The 17,421-nt window shown below is 45.2% G+C and overlaps 1 long non-coding RNA gene across 1 annotated transcript in view; it reads right to left on the bottom strand.

Moving 5' to 3' along the window:
• LOC139032185 (uncharacterized) overlaps positions 1–17,421 on the bottom strand; it is a 230,336-nt gene that overhangs the window by 127,999 nt on the left and 84,916 nt on the right. The window contains exons 3-4 of the long non-coding RNA XR_011484701.1: positions 12,784–12,813; positions 12,276–12,297 (exon numbers count right to left, since the gene is read on the bottom strand). This is a non-coding gene — a long non-coding RNA (uncharacterized lncRNA). The remainder of the gene's footprint in view (positions 1–12,275; positions 12,298–12,783; positions 12,814–17,421) is intronic.

Here is a 17,421-nt window from a genome sequence, read left to right as displayed (position 1 = left end):
AAAGAGTATATACCTCCTAAAGCTTTGTACCTGTGGGAGCACTTATTGGTTGTGATCTGTTCAGCAAACATTTTCATCTTCCTTCTTCTGGTGCCAGAATCTAAAGTCCTATATAGAGGGAGCGGGACATGTCCAAGGACCCAAAGCCTAGCACCCATGTTCAGACAACACTGGTTTATAACCCAAGTAGGAAAACTCATAACCCTTCCCTAGGATTGAACGAAAAATACCCTGTTTCTGCAGAAGCTGCTAAGTAGGGACTGCTAGTGGTCACATACCTACCAGAGGAAAGCCTCTCAGAAGGGGTCACAACTAACTAGCAGTTGAAGAAAAGCACAAAGAAGTAGAGATAGGCAAACAATGATGACGAGGGGTCCTGATTTTGATGCCAAAAACTCAGCCTCTGTGCACAAATCAAATCTTAGAGACAAGAGTTTTGGGTGAAGTGGAAAAGAAGAGCTTTATTCCTTTGCCAGGCAAAGGGGGACACAGCAGACTCATGCCTTGAAAACTGTGTGTCCCAAGTTGGAAGGATTTGGAGAGGAGTTTTACAGCAATGGTTCAAGGGCGGGTTGTTGATAACATCAGGGTGTGTGCAGGGCCTACACTCCTTTAACCTGGTCTCAGTTAATCTCTCAATGAGCTTCTCTAGTTCCTTTAATCTGTGGGTGCATTGCTAAGTCACTTCAGTGTCCAACTCTTGGTGACCCTGTAGACTGAAGCCTGCCAGGCTCCTCTGTTCAGGGGATCCTCCAGGCAAGAATACTGGAGTGGGTTGCCATGCCCTGCTCCAGGGGATCTTCTCTTCCCAAGCATAGAACCTGCATCTCTTAAGTCCCCTGTATTAGTGAGTTCTTCACCACTAGCGCCACCTGGGCCTCAGGTGATCTCTCTGGAATGAAGTATGCTGACATCTTCCATTAGTTGGGAGCTTTAGTTCTATAAAGAGCTCAAAGATATTGTCAGGTATAGTCCTTGAGGTGTAATCAGGACCCTGCCCCAAGGCTGCGCTATTGTTTCTTGACTGTTCCACCAAGGAGGCTGGGGTCTATTCCCTACAAACAAGAAACGCTGGTTTCAAGAGACAGAAAGGCTTCCATGACAGGATGGTTCCCACGCCCATGCCCACAGGGTTCTGCTCGGTTTCAATTTCTGTAGCTCTTCCTTTATTTCTATGAGCACCTCAGTGTCCGGCCCAATTATGAAATAAATGTTTCATTTGTCTAAGCTCATTGGAGCTACATTTCTGCTCCTTATAACCAAACATTTCAGGTTTAGACACAGTTGGTGTCACCAAGAAGAGAAGGAGATCTGACATCCATGTGTGAGTGGAGGAAGCCAGGACTGGCTTGGCTCCCTCTCACATCCTACTCTCAGCCGCACCTTCCAGACTGGAAGCAAATTGAACAGGAGGCCCTCCAAAGACTCCAACCGCCTCCATTATCAGGACCCAAAGAAACACAAGGCCCCTAACTTCAAAGGCAGAGCAGAGGCAGAGGAAAGACACACCAGGATTAGAGGGCATCATCCTTCTCTGCAGAAGTAGTCTTGGCCATGGCAATCGGGGAACCTAACAAAAGAGCCTGTGCCCTCAGAATCCCTCTTATCTTTTCTACCTGGTGCTAGGGTGACTTGGGATGGGGGTGGGGAGCGTGGTCGTGGGTGGGGGGTGCGGTAATGGTCCTGCAGCAGTAAGTGAGGCCTGAGGATTTGTCCAAGGGTGGACTTCACCAGAGGATGACCAACTCCAGACAGATTCCTTCTGGGATTTTTTTGTTTGTTTGTTTGTTCTCAGGAGAAAGGAGCTACCCAAGCATTTGTTGAAACAGAAAGTTGTTTGTTTGTTCTTAATGATCATACTTGTCAAGCACGCCAGCAATTCTGCTAAAGTAGTAGAGGTCTGTCCAGACAACATTTCTGTTCCAAAGACTCATTAGGTGTAAAAGTTACAGCAACCAATACTGCTCCTGCCACCCCCACTCCATTTATCAACCCAGCTACTCTGCCCAGCTCCCCTCCACTCTCCCCCAACACCTGCCCCCCCATGGCTCAGTAATAAAGAATCCACCTGCAACGCAGTTTTCCCAGGGTCCATCCCTGGGTTGGGAAGATTTCCTGAAAGAGGAAATGGCAATCCACTCTAGTATTCTTGCCTGAAAAATGTCATGGACAGAAGAACTCTGGCAGGCTAGAGTGCAAAGGGTCACAAAGAGTCAAACTGAGTGACTGAGTGCACGCATATACTCTGTCCCCAGCACTGGGTGAAGCTCTTTACATGCTGCGTGATTCACCACAAAACAAGAGAAACGTTTTTGTTTTCCATTGACAACGGAATGAAAGCAATTTTTATTTATCTTTTTCCTTGCTGACTTCCAGTGACCCATCCCATCAGAAATCACAGTGGGAGAAAGAGAAATAGGGGCAGAGCTCAAGAAGAGAAGAGAGATAGGCGAGAAATGCCATGGTTTGGCAAAAACACGAGTCAAGGAATCTCCCTTTTTCTAATTACAGGAAGGACTTGCTGGAGCCCTTCTTATCTCTAGATGTAAGGGGCAGAGATGATGCTCCCCCCTCCCTGGGTTGCTGAGAATCCCTGCAATCAAACCAGTGGTGGTGGCTGGTGGGTCCAGGGCTGGATTTTGGCAAGAGGGACAGAAGAGAAGAGGAAGCGAAACGGGTGTGTGTTTCTGCTCTTGTTGAAATGCTATTTGTCCTTCAAGGCTCCTTCTCTGTGAACTCTTCCCCAAACTCCTTCCCACCCCACCCACCACTATCAGAATGCACCACTCCTCCTCCTCCATCCTGCCTAGCAGTTTGTGATAAGAGCTATAACAGAGCGTTATCAGTCTTCTGTCCATAATAAGGGCTCGTGGGTATAGAGTAGAGGACAAAAATGTCTCTGTCCCTTCCCCCAACCAGAGGTGGAGCCCTTTCCCCCACCCCTTCAATGCAGGCTGGCCTTGTAACTTGCTTTGGTCAGTAGAATGTGGCCAGAAGCAACTTCAAATGTGTCCCAAGCCTGGACCTCCAGAGGCTTTGTCTGCTGCCCCCTTGGAAGCCTTCCCCTGCATGTGACCAAGCCCAAGTTAGCCTGGGAGAGGATGAGAAGGCGTATAGAGAAAGGCTGTAGTTGTCCAGACCATCACTGATCAGCCAGCTGACCCACCCACCACAAAGCCCGATCCAATTCAGCAGAACTGCCCAGCGGCTCATTAGACTCAGAAGCAGCATTAAGGAATGGTGTCAGAAACCACTCATGTTGGGGGTGTCTTAGCACACAGCACCAGCTAACAGATGTGTACCCCTGTGCCTCATTGGAAAAGGGGGTGCCTTGAGGCTGCACATCTTAGATGTTTCAATATTGTCTCTTCACTGGTATATTATATCCCCTGGAGAAGGAAATGGCAAACTGCTCCAGTATTCTTGCCTGGAGAATCCCATAGGACAAAGAAGCCTGGTGGGCTATACCATGGGGTCGCACAGAGTCAGACACGACTAAAGTGAGTTAGTATGTATGCACTGGTATATTTCTGGGACATTCAATTCTCAACCAGAACTTTCAGGATGGAGCAGCATAGAGTGGAATGAAATAGAGCTAAAATGTTGGTAAAGGGCGGGCATCCACCCAGCACCCATGCGGGCACTGTTACGACTATTTGGCTCCTCTCCACCTCCCCAAGGCCAGTGCTTGGGAAAAAGGTTACCTGATCACCACAGCCTTTGTCTATCAATTCTCTTGGGGCTGGGTTAATCCCTACTCAGTTTCTCCCCACCTCCCCAGTCTGGCTGCCCAGATGATGTAACCAGTAACCAATCTTGCAGTTGGAGCAGTCTGTTGGCTGGCTCACTTCCGTGTCCATTAAGGGAAGGCAGACGCTTTAGAAAGAACTGGAAAATATTACCAGGCACCCACTCCATTCAACTGCCCCCTCCCTTGCCCCAGTCTCCACTTCCCAGTCACATACACCTTAATCCCAAGAGACCAGGGCTCAGAGACACTGAGGCCAAAGAAAGAAGAAACTGGAAGTGTAGCCCTGCAGACCTCATGAGCTGAACCACAAGACTCTTCTGGGCATGAGAACTAGTCCTGGAAGAAATCAACTGGGAGCATCTGGGGAGCCCTGCCAGCCACCTCCTCCTTGTCCCTGGCACCTTTCCCTCCAGAAACTTCGCTGTTTGATGCCAATGAAATGGGCATAGAAGGGTCAGAGTGTCCACATCTGCATTGCAGAGGGGGCCATGCAGCAGATCGCCACCATTTAACTGAATTGACAGACTCACTTCCAGGAGATGCAGTGGGGCTCAAGATTGATGACTTGAATGGATTTGGGCAAAAAAAATATGGTCTGTTTGCTGAATTCAGGGTTTTGAAAACATTTCAAGACCTATGCTACTTCTCTCTGTATCAAATATAGGTGTAGGGAATTCTACCATTGAAGAGTCAGCCCTTCCTGCCTTGGAATCTTCTGCTTTGAATGTATTCAGTGAAAATGACAGTAACATCCCAAACTGACCCCTCAAAAACCATCAGGTCTTCATCAAGCCCCTTTATCCTTTTAGACCTTTTTCTTATCTGAAAAGTGAGATGGGAATGCATCCCTACTTCACAGAGTTGTTGAGCAGAACAAATGAGATGACATCAATAGAAGGTGATCATGCTATAGCTTATGAAAAGCTCACTGGCAACTCTGTGCTTCCTGCTTGACTTTGCTGCAAATCTAAAACTGCTCTTAAAAAGTAGTGCGGGTCAGGGCTTCCCTGGTGGCTCAGTGGTAAAGAATCGTCAATGCAGGAGATACAGTTTCAATCCCTGGTCCAGGAAGATCCCACATGCTGCAGGGCAATTAAGCCCATGTGCCACAACTATTGAGCTTGTGCTCTAGAGCCCCAAAACCCACAACTGCTGAGCCCACATGCCACAACTACTGAAGCCCCCTCACCCTAGAGCCTGTGCTCCGCAACAAGAGAATCCGCCACAACGAGAAACCTGCACGCAACTAGAGTGTAACCCCCGCTCACCACAACTAGAGAAAAACCTGCACAGCAAAGAAGACTCAGCACACCCAAAAATAAATAAAATTATTTTTTTAAAAATCAGACATTTTATTTTCTTAAAAAATAGTGCTGGACAAATGTGTATTGAAGGGATGATGAATGGCTGCTGCTGCAGCTGCTAAGTCATGCCAGTCGTATCAGACTCTGTGTGACCCCACAGATGGCAGCCTATCCCTGGGATTCTCCAGCAAGAACACTGGAGTGGGTTGCCATTTCCTTCTCCAATGCATGAAAGTGAAAAATGAAAGTGAAGTCGCTCAGTCGTGTCCGACTCTTCGCGACACCGTGGACTGCAGCCTACCAGGCTCCTCCGTCCATGGGATTTCCCAGGCAAGAGTACTGGAGTGGGTTGCCATTGCCTTCTCCGATGAATGGTTGGGACTCATTTATTCAACACTCAAGGACTAGCAAAGAAGAGCAGAGTCAATGGCAGCATTTCTACACTATCATGTCTATGGAAAAGGTGGGTTCTTAATCTATTAATGGGAAGGGAAGGACTGCATTTACTCTGAGAAAGTTTTGGCAGTTGCAGTCTAGAGATCAATTGGACAAGAGATGAATGGTGACACTTTGGGAGGAAAAATGGCTGATACTGGTCACTTGAGTTTCTGCCCAATTCAGGACCGAGCACTGGGGAAGGGCAGACACTGATGTGGTGTCTCTCATTCTGTCTTCCCGGCACCCCTTCTCCCTGCTTCTAAGAAATGCACCCTCCTTTCGTCAGGGTGTCTTCCTCCCGCCTCATGCCACTGGTGTTTTACCAGGAGCTACCAGTGATGAAAATCTGCCTCTCTGATCACAGCTTGGATAGATGACCAAGGTAGGCCAATGCTTTCCTAAGACTTTCTGGACCAGACTTCTGGAAACAAAAAAGGCAGTTCCTGCTTGGGGTAAAGATAGTAGGCCTGAAACTTGACACCTGGGCAAAAACCAAGATAAGGGACTATCCCTCCTATTTTCCCCATTCCCAGTTGTCCCTGAGACCAGCTGCACTTGGCCTCCCCTTGTTATGGTTACAGGAACCAACAAGTCCCCCTTGTAGCCTGGGCTGACTATAGATATTCTGCCATTTGTGACTATACTACTTACAATATACCACTCACAATATAACACTGGGTTGGCCAAAAAGTTCGTTTGGGTTTTTACATAACATCTTACGGAAAAACCTAAATGAACTTCATGGCCAGCCCAGTATAATTGTAGTTGAAGTATACAACCTTGTCCCCTCCTTCAAAATCAGTATAACCTCCTGAGAAAGAAAACACTATAAACAAAATAACTGGAAAGTCATGCAAGATGGCACTAGATTGAGTAGCTTTGAGTTAACTCCTTATTGCACCTATGTATTTCTCTCTTTGATAGGCATTTTTCCCCAACTAACCACTGAGAATGTAAAATAGAACCTACACATGAAAATCTCACAGTCAAGAAATGAGGAAGGCAAAACCATAATTTGCACTATTATGGAATTTATACCCAGACCAGGGGAGCATAGAGGAGGGCTAATTCATTCTGAATGCCATAAGCCTGAGACAGGTGTCATGAGGCAGGGTTATTATAAAAAGCTTTTGAGAGAGCCGAGATTTGGGAGTTTACAATAATATGGATGGGATGAAAGAGAGAAATTCTAGGAGACTGCAAGGGTAGCCAAAAAGAGCAGAAACCATAGTAGAAGTGGGTCATGGGGAGCCTGGAAGAGTGAGGTTGTTCAGGCTCCTAGACAGCTCAAGGAACCAGATGTCTTCCCTCTACAGCCTACCCTAACTTCAGCATCTATATCCAGATGTTCAGCTAGTAAGTGAACCTAGCTCCTCCCCTTCTGCTGCTATTCTTCCTTCCACTGTCGACCACTATCTCACCCAGACTCTGAGCATCTCACCCCTTTTCCCCTGGATTCTGCTTACTCAAATTTCAGCTCTCCCATACGGCAGAGCTCCTCCTGCCATATACTGACACACTCTCTGTGCTCTGGCATCTGTTCAGTTCAGTTCAGTCGCTCAGTCATGTCCAACTCTTTGTGACCCCATGGACTGCAGCATGCCAGGCCTCCCTGTCCATCACCAACTCCCAGAACTTGTTCAAACTCATGTCCATCAGTCGGTGATGCCATCCAACCTTCTCATCCTCTGTCGTCCCCTTCTCCTCCTGCCCTCAATCTTTCCCAGCATCAGGGTCTTTTCAGTGAGTCAGTTCTTCCCATCAGGTGGCCAAAGTATTGGAGCTTCAACTTCAGCATCAGTCCTGCCAATGAATATTCAAGACTGATTTCCTTTAGAATTGACTAGTTTGATCTCCTTGTAGTCCAAGGGACTCTCAAAAGTCTTCTCCCACACTTCAAAAGCATCAGTTCTTTGGTGCTCAGTCTTCTTTATGGTCCAGCTCTCACATCCATACATGACTATTGGAGAAACCATAGTTTGACTAGACACACCTTTGTCGGCAAAGTAATGTCTCTGCTTTTAATATGCTGTCTACGTTGGTCATAGCTTTTCTTCCAAGGAGCAAGCATCTTTTAATTTCACAGCTGAAGTCACCATCTGCAGTGATTTTGGAGCCAAAAAAATAAAGTCTGTCACTGTTTCCATTGTTTCCCCATCTATTTGCCATGAAGTGATGGGACCAGATGCATGATCTTCGTTTTTTGAATATGGAGTTTTAAGTCAGCTTTTTCACTCTCATCTTTCACTTTCATCAAGAGGCTCTTCAGTTCCTCTTTGCTTTCTGCCATAAGGGTGGTGTCATCTGCATATCTGAGGTTGTTGATATTTTTCCTGGCAATCTTGATTCCAGCTTGTGCTTCATCCAGCGCAGCATTTTGCATGATGTACTCTGCATATATGTTAAATAAGGAGGGTGATAATATACAGCCTTGACATATGGACTCCAATAAATTGTCCCTAGCATCTGCTAGGGAAAGCAAAGAAAGCTAATATAGAAGAGGATAAAACTCTCTACCAGGGATCAGCAAACTATAGCCCATGGCCAAATCTGGCTGGCCATTTGCTTCTGTAAATAAAGTTTTATTAACACACATTCAGAATCATTTATTTACATATGATTTGTGCCTGCTTTTATACAACAGCAGAGTTGAATAGCTGCAGCAGTGACCACATGACCTGCAAACCTGTACTGTTTACCATCTAGATCTTTCCAAAAAAACTTTACTGACAGCTGCCCTACGCCAAACTGCTTTCTCTGAACTTTAGCTCCAGACACCCTAATATCAAATTTTACAGTAATGTTTAAACATGACATCTCAAAAAAAATCAGCATTTGAGACATATGAAAACTTCCTAGGCTCCTTTTTTTAAAAAACTTTTTATTTTGTATTGGAGTATAGCTGATTAACAAGCTTCCCAGACGGCTCTAGTGATAAAGGACTTGCCTGCCAAAGCAGGAGACATAAGAGATGTGAATTTGATCCCTGCACCTGGAAGGTCCCCTGGAGGAGGGCAGGGCAACCCACTCCAGTGTTCTTGCCTGGACAGAGCATTCTGGTTGGCTACAGTCCAGCGGGGGTCACAAAGAGTCGGACATGACTGAAGCGACTTAGCACGCACGCAAGCATAGCTGATTAACAATGTTGTGAGAGTTTCAGGTGGACAGTCCCTTTGGACTCAGCTATACATGAACCTGTAACCATTCTGGAACCCTCCTGGAACCCTCTTGTCAGTTAGGACTAGGTAGACCGTGTGGTCTCTCACCTGGCTTGTGCCATAGAGATTAGTCATATACAGAACCAAAAAATATAAAGAAAAATCGATTTTCCCTTAGAATCTTTTTCTCCCTTATTACTTTTTCAGAAAATTCTTTAAGAACTCTCAGTTTAGGACAGACAACACTTACATCTGTCATGGACTATTTTTCAGAACTTCGCAGGGTTCTGGTGTCATCTGCCACCCCTGAGTCCTGCGAGGATTGTGTCCCAGACCATTCCAAACTAGCGAAGCTGATCCTATTTCTAAAGCTCTCCCCCAAAGAGCATTCCACAGCCTCCCTCCTACCGCCCCATTCCGGCCCTTAAACCCATCCTCCCCCTCAACTACCCCCATCCACTTCCTGAGCACCTGTTGCTACAACAAAGAGAAGCTCAGAGTGGAACCCTCTGTGCTTGTCCAGGTGATAAACTGAGGCCATTCAGAGATGATTATGCCATTTGTTGGATTAGCTCCTTTCGATCACCAGGCAAAACTCTGGGGTGGGAGAGGCATTTAGAGAGCTACATGTATATAAAAAGGTGATTATGTCTAAAAGGAGATCTCTCAGTAGGCGAAGTCCACCAACAGCTGACATGAGGCAACTTCAATGACGGAGGTGCAGCAGGCAGGATCGGATTTGTGTGGCTCTGCAACTCTCCTGTAGGGCAGATCTGGAGACCACCCTACCCCGGGGCTCCCCCTGGGAGCTATGTCAAGTCAGCCCCAGCCATGAGAAGCTCAGGCTGCTCCTCTCAGACTCCAAGAAGTCAGAGTTAGAGTGACGTTGCAAAGACCCAAAGATTTAAGGGGTGTGCACACAGCCAGTGTGAATGTTCAAAGACTGGGTCTTGGCTCAGAGTTTCTATTTGCTTAGTTTTATTATTCTCGAGCAGGGGCAGCAAACTTTTTCTGTAAAGACTGGACTGTAAATATGTTGGGCTTTGAAGGCCATACAGTGTCTGTCGCGGCCGCTCACCTCTGCTCTAGTAACGCGAAAGCAGCCACAGGCATCAACCAATGGGTGTGGCCATACCCTGATATGACTTCATTTATTGACATGGAAATTTGAATTTCATATCATTTTCACATGTCATGAAATATTATTCTTTTGATTCCACCCCCCCCCCCCCAGCTGTTTAAAGATGTAAAAGTCTTTCTCAGCCTATGGGCTATACAAACACAGGAGACAGGACAGTTTTGGCCTGTGGGCCATGGGCTATAGACCCCTTGTTTTAGAGGATCCTGCTCAAAAGATAAAAAATTACAGAGGAGATGTTCTGATTTAGCTCTACCAAGAGTCCAAATAACCTCTATACACAGCACTCTAGGGACTTCCCCAGTGGCTCAGCAGTAGAGAATTCACCTGTGATGCAGAAAACACAGGAGACACGAGCTCGATCCTTGGGTTGGGAAGATCCCCTGGAGAAGGGCATGGCAACTCCTGGATTCTTGCCTGGAGAGTCCCATGGACAGAAAAGCCTGGCATGCTACAGTCCATAGGATCGCAAAGAGTCAGACACGACTGAAGTAACTGAGCACACAGGAATGCACGTGGCACTCCAATGTTAACAAAATGTATATTGATCTTATCCAATACTCAGGACAACACTGAATTAGGTATTATTATGCTGATGTCATGGGGGCTTCCCTGATGGCTCAGAGAGGAAAGAATCTGCCTACAGTGTGAGAGACCTGGATTCGATCCCCGGGTCAGTACGATCCTCTGGAAAAGGAACTGGCAACCCACTGCTATATTCTTGCCTGGAGAATCCCACAGACAGAGGAGCCTGGCGGGCTACAGTCTATGAGGTTGCAAAAGAGTCGGACATGACTTAGTGACTAAACAACAATGGATTGAATTGTATTCCTGCTCCGAAAAGAAACAAGTTTGGTCCTAACCCCCAGTACTCAGAATGTGACCTTATTTGAAAATATGGCCTTCACAAAGGTAATCAAGTCAAAACGAGGTCGTTAAGGTGGGCCCTGATCCAGAATGACTGGGGTTCTCTATCAGAAGGGGAAATCTGGACACAGAGACAGACATGTATGGAGGGAAGATGGTGTGAGGTCTAGGGAGAAGGCAACCACGTGTTTGGAGTGAGTTATCCACCTCCCAGTCGAGGGAAACCAAGATTGCTGGCAAACCCCGAAATCTACAAGAGACAAGGACTAGTTCTCCTCTAGAGGCATCAGAGAGGGCATGAGCCTGCCAATACCTTGATTTCAGACTTCTGGCCTCCAGGTGGTGAGACAATACTTTCCCATTGTCCCACCCAGTTTCTGGTTCTTAGTTCATGACAGCCCTAAGAAATGAATAGAGGCAACCTCTGTACCTCATGTGACACTTTCCCTGTGGTGCTGAACTTTTATTTACATGCATGTCTCCTCTTCTAAGCGAAGTCACTCAGTCGTGTCTAACTCTTTGTGACCCCGTGAACTGTAGTCCACCAGGCTCCTCCGTCCATGGGATTCTCCAGGCAAGAAGACTGGAGTGGGTTGCCATTTCCTTCTCCAGGGAATCTTCCTGACCCAGGGATCAAACCCAGGTCTCCCACATTGCAGGCAGACGCTTTAACCTCTGAGCCACCAGGGAAGCTCCTCCTGTTCTAGGTTGTTAGCTTATCTCTGAATCCCAGGTCTAGGTTTTGCTGATTGATGATTGATAGTTGCTCCTTGAACTGAATTAAGGTTCATATGTCCTGGATGCTGAGTCTGTGCCACGGTGACTATGTGTGTAACTGCCTTCTTGGTCCAGTGATATTACATCAGCAGGAGGCCACAGACGAGCTTTTCACATTTTTTCTGGTTCTATATCTTGCGAATTAAAAACCTCAAATGGGAAAGGCTCAGTGGTCAACCCATTGGGTCTGGCCCCTCCCGAATCTATCTGCTCCCATCTCCTTGTCCTTTCAAACTGGGCTGGCTGCTCCCCAGCCACATGGAGCTTTCAACCTCCCCAACTGGTCTCACCAACAGCAGTTCCCTTTCCCCTTAGATCAGCCAAGGAGAAGTTAGAAAGGACAAAAGTAACTTTCACCAAGACAAAAAGAAGTTAAAGGAAAAGAAAATAATATATCAAAGCATGGATGCAGGCAGATCACATGGCCCAGAATTCTATCATCACATGACATAAGACAACACACAGGGCACTCAGCTTCTAGTTCCCAGGCTCACCTGTGACCCAGGTAAGACATTAAACCAAGTTGCTCATCCTTCTAGATCACGAGAAGGTCAAGCTCTCTACTGCCAAGCTTGGTGTGATTCTTGGATGCTTTCAGAACAAGCTGTGGCTTCAGATCTCCTTGCAGAACTCTCTGCACTGCCTTGATGGCCTCTCTGAGCCTTGCCTGGTCTCTGCTTTGCTGAGCATGAAGGGCACCCTCGCCTCAGTCTGGCTGCAGATAGTCCCTGCCTCTCATGGCTCAGCAGTTCCAGCCTCCCTCTTCATCACCCTCCTGCCCTACCAGGCCTTCAGCAGATGCTTGTCACATATTCACCAAGGTATGCCAACATCAGTTTTACCTTCACATGGTCCATCTTCTTCCTAAAGAAAAGAAGTGACCTCACTTAATTATTCAATAAATATTCATTAGGGGTTGAATTGTAACACCCTCCCCGCCCCCAAAGATGTTAAAATCCTAACCTCCAGTACCTATGAATGTGACCTTATTTGGAGAACGGTCTTTGTTGATGATCAAGTTAAAATGAGGTCATTAGGATGGGCCCTAATCCTAACCCAGTATGACTGGTGTCCTCATAAAAAGGGGAAATTTAGACACAGACACATACAAAGAAAAGGCAATGTCAAAACAGGAAGAATGCAGTCTACAAGCCAAGGAACTCCTGAGGCTACCAGAAGCTAGGAGAGAGGCTTTAACAGATTCTCTGTCACAGCTCACAGAAGGAACTCAACCTGCCAACACCTTGATTTCAAAATTCTAGCTTCCAGTTCTGGGGGATAATACATTTTTGCTGTGTAAGCCACCCAGTTTGTGGTCTTTTTTTGTTATACCAAATATAAGCCACATACCTTCATTCATGCCTTCATGGGGCTCACATTCTAGAAGAGAACAGACAATAAAACAAATGAGCAATGTGTATAAAATATTGAGTAATAATAAGTTCAATGGAGAAAAATAAAGCTGAGAAGGGAGTTGGGGGTGGCAGGGAAGGCCACTCCAAAGTGTTTTGAATAAAGAGGTGAAGGATGATGTGAAAGGGATGTCCATGAACATTGTGTTCCAAGCTCAGGAAACAGCGTATGTATTGTCTTTTGTATGCCACAGTGCCCAACAGCGGGCCAGGCAGGATTAGGGGATGACTGGGGAAACTATCATGGCAAGAGGGTCATTTGGCCTTTGCCTTGCAGGCTTAACAGCCTCAAATATAGATGTTGACCTCATCTCTCAATGAGACTATGCAAAGTCATGGAGACTGACTAAAAGAACTGAATGAAGATTATTCACTAAGAATAATTTTTTTTAATAAATTTGCAATTATCTTGTGAATATAATGAGTGAGTCTAAGACAAATAAGACACACCCCCTGGCCTGGAGAGATGGGGGCTAGTTAAGAGAGGGGAGTGTGTAAACATTTGAGGTAAAACATTTCAAATGCCATGATGAGAGTATAGCAGACGTCTTTGGAGGGATTTTTAACATTAAATTTTTTTTAATATTAGGGAAACTTAAGGCAAAACTTTATATGGATGAGTGGTTTCCAGCTATAATTTGACATTAGTTACTTGGCAGGAATGGATTTAAAACATTCATTCACCTGAAAATAATATAACATTGTAAATCAAGTATACTTCAATAAAATTAAAAATAAAAAGGAGATACTGGGAGTGGACAAGAAGGAAGAGTTTGGAGTGGGTGGGTACAGTCCCTCTATTTATCAACCAGAATAGAAAATAATAAGCTAAGATTCCATGGTCTTAAAAAAAAAAATAAAACACTAATTAATCTTTACTAGATTTATGCCTCTCTAGCTGACAAGGTTTTCTCTAACCATGACCCTGGGGGGTTGCCATCCTAAAATATAAGTAGAGAATCCTTAGGCAAAGAGTGATAGCCAAAGTCCCAAAGGTATTGCCTTCCACCACATCCTAGCTCCTTGTCCAGCATTTTCCAGCACCTTCCTCTTGTTCTCTCATGAAAGTAGGTCTCCTCGAACTTATCCAGCCTCCTTGACCTGACTGTGCTTTCTCCCCAAAGCTTGGTCCCTCCTTTTACTGACGAAGTTTTCAAGCCACTCCCATCGTCTGCCTTCTGTTCCTCACCACCCTCTCTACTCTTACTTACCCTACCACTTCCTTCTGTCTCCAGTCCCTGGGAAAACTCTATACCAAACCATTTAGCTTGGTACGAAAAGTGAAAGTGTTAGTCCTTTAGGCATGTCTGACTCTTTTCTATCCCATGGACTGCAGCCCACCAGGCTCCTCTGTCCATAGAATTCTCCAGATAAGAATACTGGAGTGGCTGATTCATATCAATGTATGGCAAAAACCACTACAATATTGTAAAGTAATTAGCCTCCAACTAAAACAAATAAATAAAAATAAATAAATTTTTTTTAAAAAGGAAACATCGTTATGAACTCTTATCCTCTCTCTTCTTCTTTCCTATGACCTTTCTTTTAAAAAAAAATTAAAAGAATACTGGAGTGGGTAGCCATTCCCTTCTCCTGGGGATTTTCCCAAACTAGGGATTGGGAAGCCCATATGGCAGATAGATTCTTTACCCTATGGGCTTTTGTCCAGGGCTGGATCTTCTTGCCCTTGCTGCTGTATGTGGCATCATGGACCACCCCTTCCTCCTGAGATGTTTTTCCCTTTTGACTTTCCAGCTGACTCCCTACCCCTGTTCTGTCTCAGACTGTTCTCATTGTCTACTTCTTTGGCTTCCTTCCTCCTCTTTCTTTGAAAATTTAACTCATGCTTATGGTTTCATCTCTCAATTTTTTATCAATAGCTTCAAAATCTACAGCTGCATTCCTTACCTATTCAGACAAATCAACTACCTACCCATATCTCTGTTATTTCATATTACTACTGCCTCAGATTCAACATCTCTCAACCTGAACACGATTTCTTACCCTCTGAATTATTCCCTGTTCTGACTCCTTAACTCTCACTCATGGTAGCATCATCCTTGTTCTCATCCTGACCTGAAACCATATAGAAACATTTGACCCCTCACTTCTCCTAAGTTCCCCATGTACAGCTGGCTAATTCTCTCCTTAAAAATTTCTCTTTTGGACTTCCCTGGTGGTCCAGTGGCTAAGAATCTGCCTGCCAATGCAGGGGACACCGGTTCCGTCTCTGGTCTGGGAAGATTCCACTTGCCACGGAGCAACTCAGTTCTTGCAGCACAACTTCTGACACCCGCACTCAAGAGCCATGCTCCACAACAAGAGAAGCCACGGGGAAGAGAAGCCCATGCCCCACAACTCAGCGCAAGGAGAGAAAGCCCACCCACAGCCGCGAAGACCCAGGGCAGCCAAAAACAAAAGTAAAGAAACACATAAATAAAATTTTAAAAAATAAAATAAAACTTCTCTCTCAATAGAACAGATGGCTATTAAGTCTCTTTGCTACTGTCCTCTCTCATCAGGGCTATACGAGTAGTCATCACACACACCTTCTCCCATCTGTCTTGGGACCTTCACACAGAAAACCCACTTCCTGGCCACTCTGCTTGCTCTTCTTCTATAATCCTTCAGTTGTGAGCCTTAACATCACTTCCTTAAGGGAAAGTTTCTTGCCCTCTCTGACTGTGTAAAATCCACACTCTATTATATGAGCTCATAGATCCCTGTTTCCCTCCAGGATTACATTGTCAAAATTTTATATTTTTGGTATGATGGTTTGATTAATGTCTGTCTCAACCACAAGACTGTCAGCTCTAGGAGGTTGGAATGATGTCAATTTTTACTTGTCATTCTATCCCTAGTCTCTAGTATGATACCTAAGACATAACAGACACTCTACAAATATTTGTTTTGAATGAATGGCTTTTCCCATGTCACTCTTTAGAGCAGGTTGTATTTTGAAAAAATGAGATGAACAAGATGTTTGGTCCCATATACTGCTCCTCCATTAAGATGTAGACTCTACTCTCCCTCCCCTAGTAATTGGTCAAGAGTTTGCCACTGTCTTGATGAACAAAATCTGCAGAGAGACGCTGCCTAACTTTTGAAGTTGCATTAGAAAAGGCATTACAGCTTTCTGCCTCTCTTGGGATGCTAATCCTTGGAACCCATGTTAAGAGAAAGCCCAGCCTCCAGGAGCAGCCATGAGTACATGTCCTGGCAGACAGACATCACCAAGGACACAGTCGACAGTCAGAATCAATTGCAGACATACTAGTAAACAAGCCTTCAGATGATTCCAGCCCCAGTCATCAAGTCACCACCAATTTTCAATCTTCTAGTAAAGCCTCAGTCATTAGGAAGCAAAGACAGATGATTCCTGCTCTGCGCAGTCCAAATCTTTGACACATTTGACTCTGAGAACATAACAAATGGTTGTCTTATCCACTGTGTTTGGGCATAAAATTCTACTGTGACAGACAGCTAAACCATTCCCTTATCATAATAGCAGTGCCTCCCATTGCCTCTAGGATACCCTGTGAGACTCTAGGTTTGGCCTTCAAGACCCTCAACAAGCTGCTTCCAACCTCTTTGCCTCCATTTATTGCCCTCTGGAAGAAACTTCTGCTCCTAACAAACTGGTTTACTCACCACTTCACCAACATCCTCTATTCTTTCTTTGGTCCCTTGGACCTCACTGCTGCCTGACTAGAACGGCCTCACCAAGCAGCCCAACCAAATCGCCTTCACCCCTCAAGGTTCAGCTGTTGGCAGTTCCTCCCCACAGCCTCTAGGAACAAGCCAGGTAAACAAGGCACTTACTCTCTTTTGAATTGAGAGTTTTCTTTATCTAGCTCCCTCATTTTCTAAACAGAAAATCAAGATCCATGGTCTTAACAATTTTTTAATGATCTGTGCATTTACTCACATGGAAAATTGTATAAAGACTTTGAAACTTAAATCCATTTATTCATATATCTAACAAATATCCTTCCCTGAAAACTGTAAGATTGAAAACCTCATGTTTAGTCACTAAGTTGTGCCAGTTCTTTGTGACCCCATGAACTGCAGCATGCCAGGCTTCCCTGTCCTCTGCCATCTCCCAGAGTTTGCTCAAATTCATGTTCACTGAGTCAGTGATGCCATCCAACCATCTCATCCTCTGTCATCCCCTTCTCCTCCTGCCCTCAATCTTTCCCAGCATCAGGGTCTTTGCCAGTGAGTGGGCCTTTCACATAATACAATAAAGTATTGGAGCTTCAACTTCAGCATCAGTCCTTCCAGTGAATATTTAGAGTTGATTTCCTTTAGGACTGACTGGTTTGATCTCCTAGCTGTCCAAGGGACTCTCAAGACTCTTCTCCAGCACCACAATTTGAAAGCATAGATTCTTTGGGTTCAGCCTTCTTTATTATCCCCATTTTATAAATGAGGAAACTGAGAATTGGAAAAATTGAATAAATTACCTATAATCATACACCTAATATTTGGTGGGATTGGGATGCAAACCTGGATCTTCTAAGCCAGATCTTAATCACTACTTCACTTGGTAGTAAAATACGTATTGTCTTATACT

The sequence above is a fragment of the Odocoileus virginianus genome, chromosome 30 (genome assembly GCF_023699985.2).
Source record: "Odocoileus virginianus isolate 20LAN1187 ecotype Illinois chromosome 30, Ovbor_1.2, whole genome shotgun sequence".
Lineage (NCBI taxonomy): Eukaryota > Metazoa > Chordata > Mammalia > Artiodactyla > Cervidae > Odocoileus > Odocoileus virginianus.
Note: the sequence above shows the minus strand (reverse complement) of the source record. Positions and strands in the feature narration are given on the sequence as shown.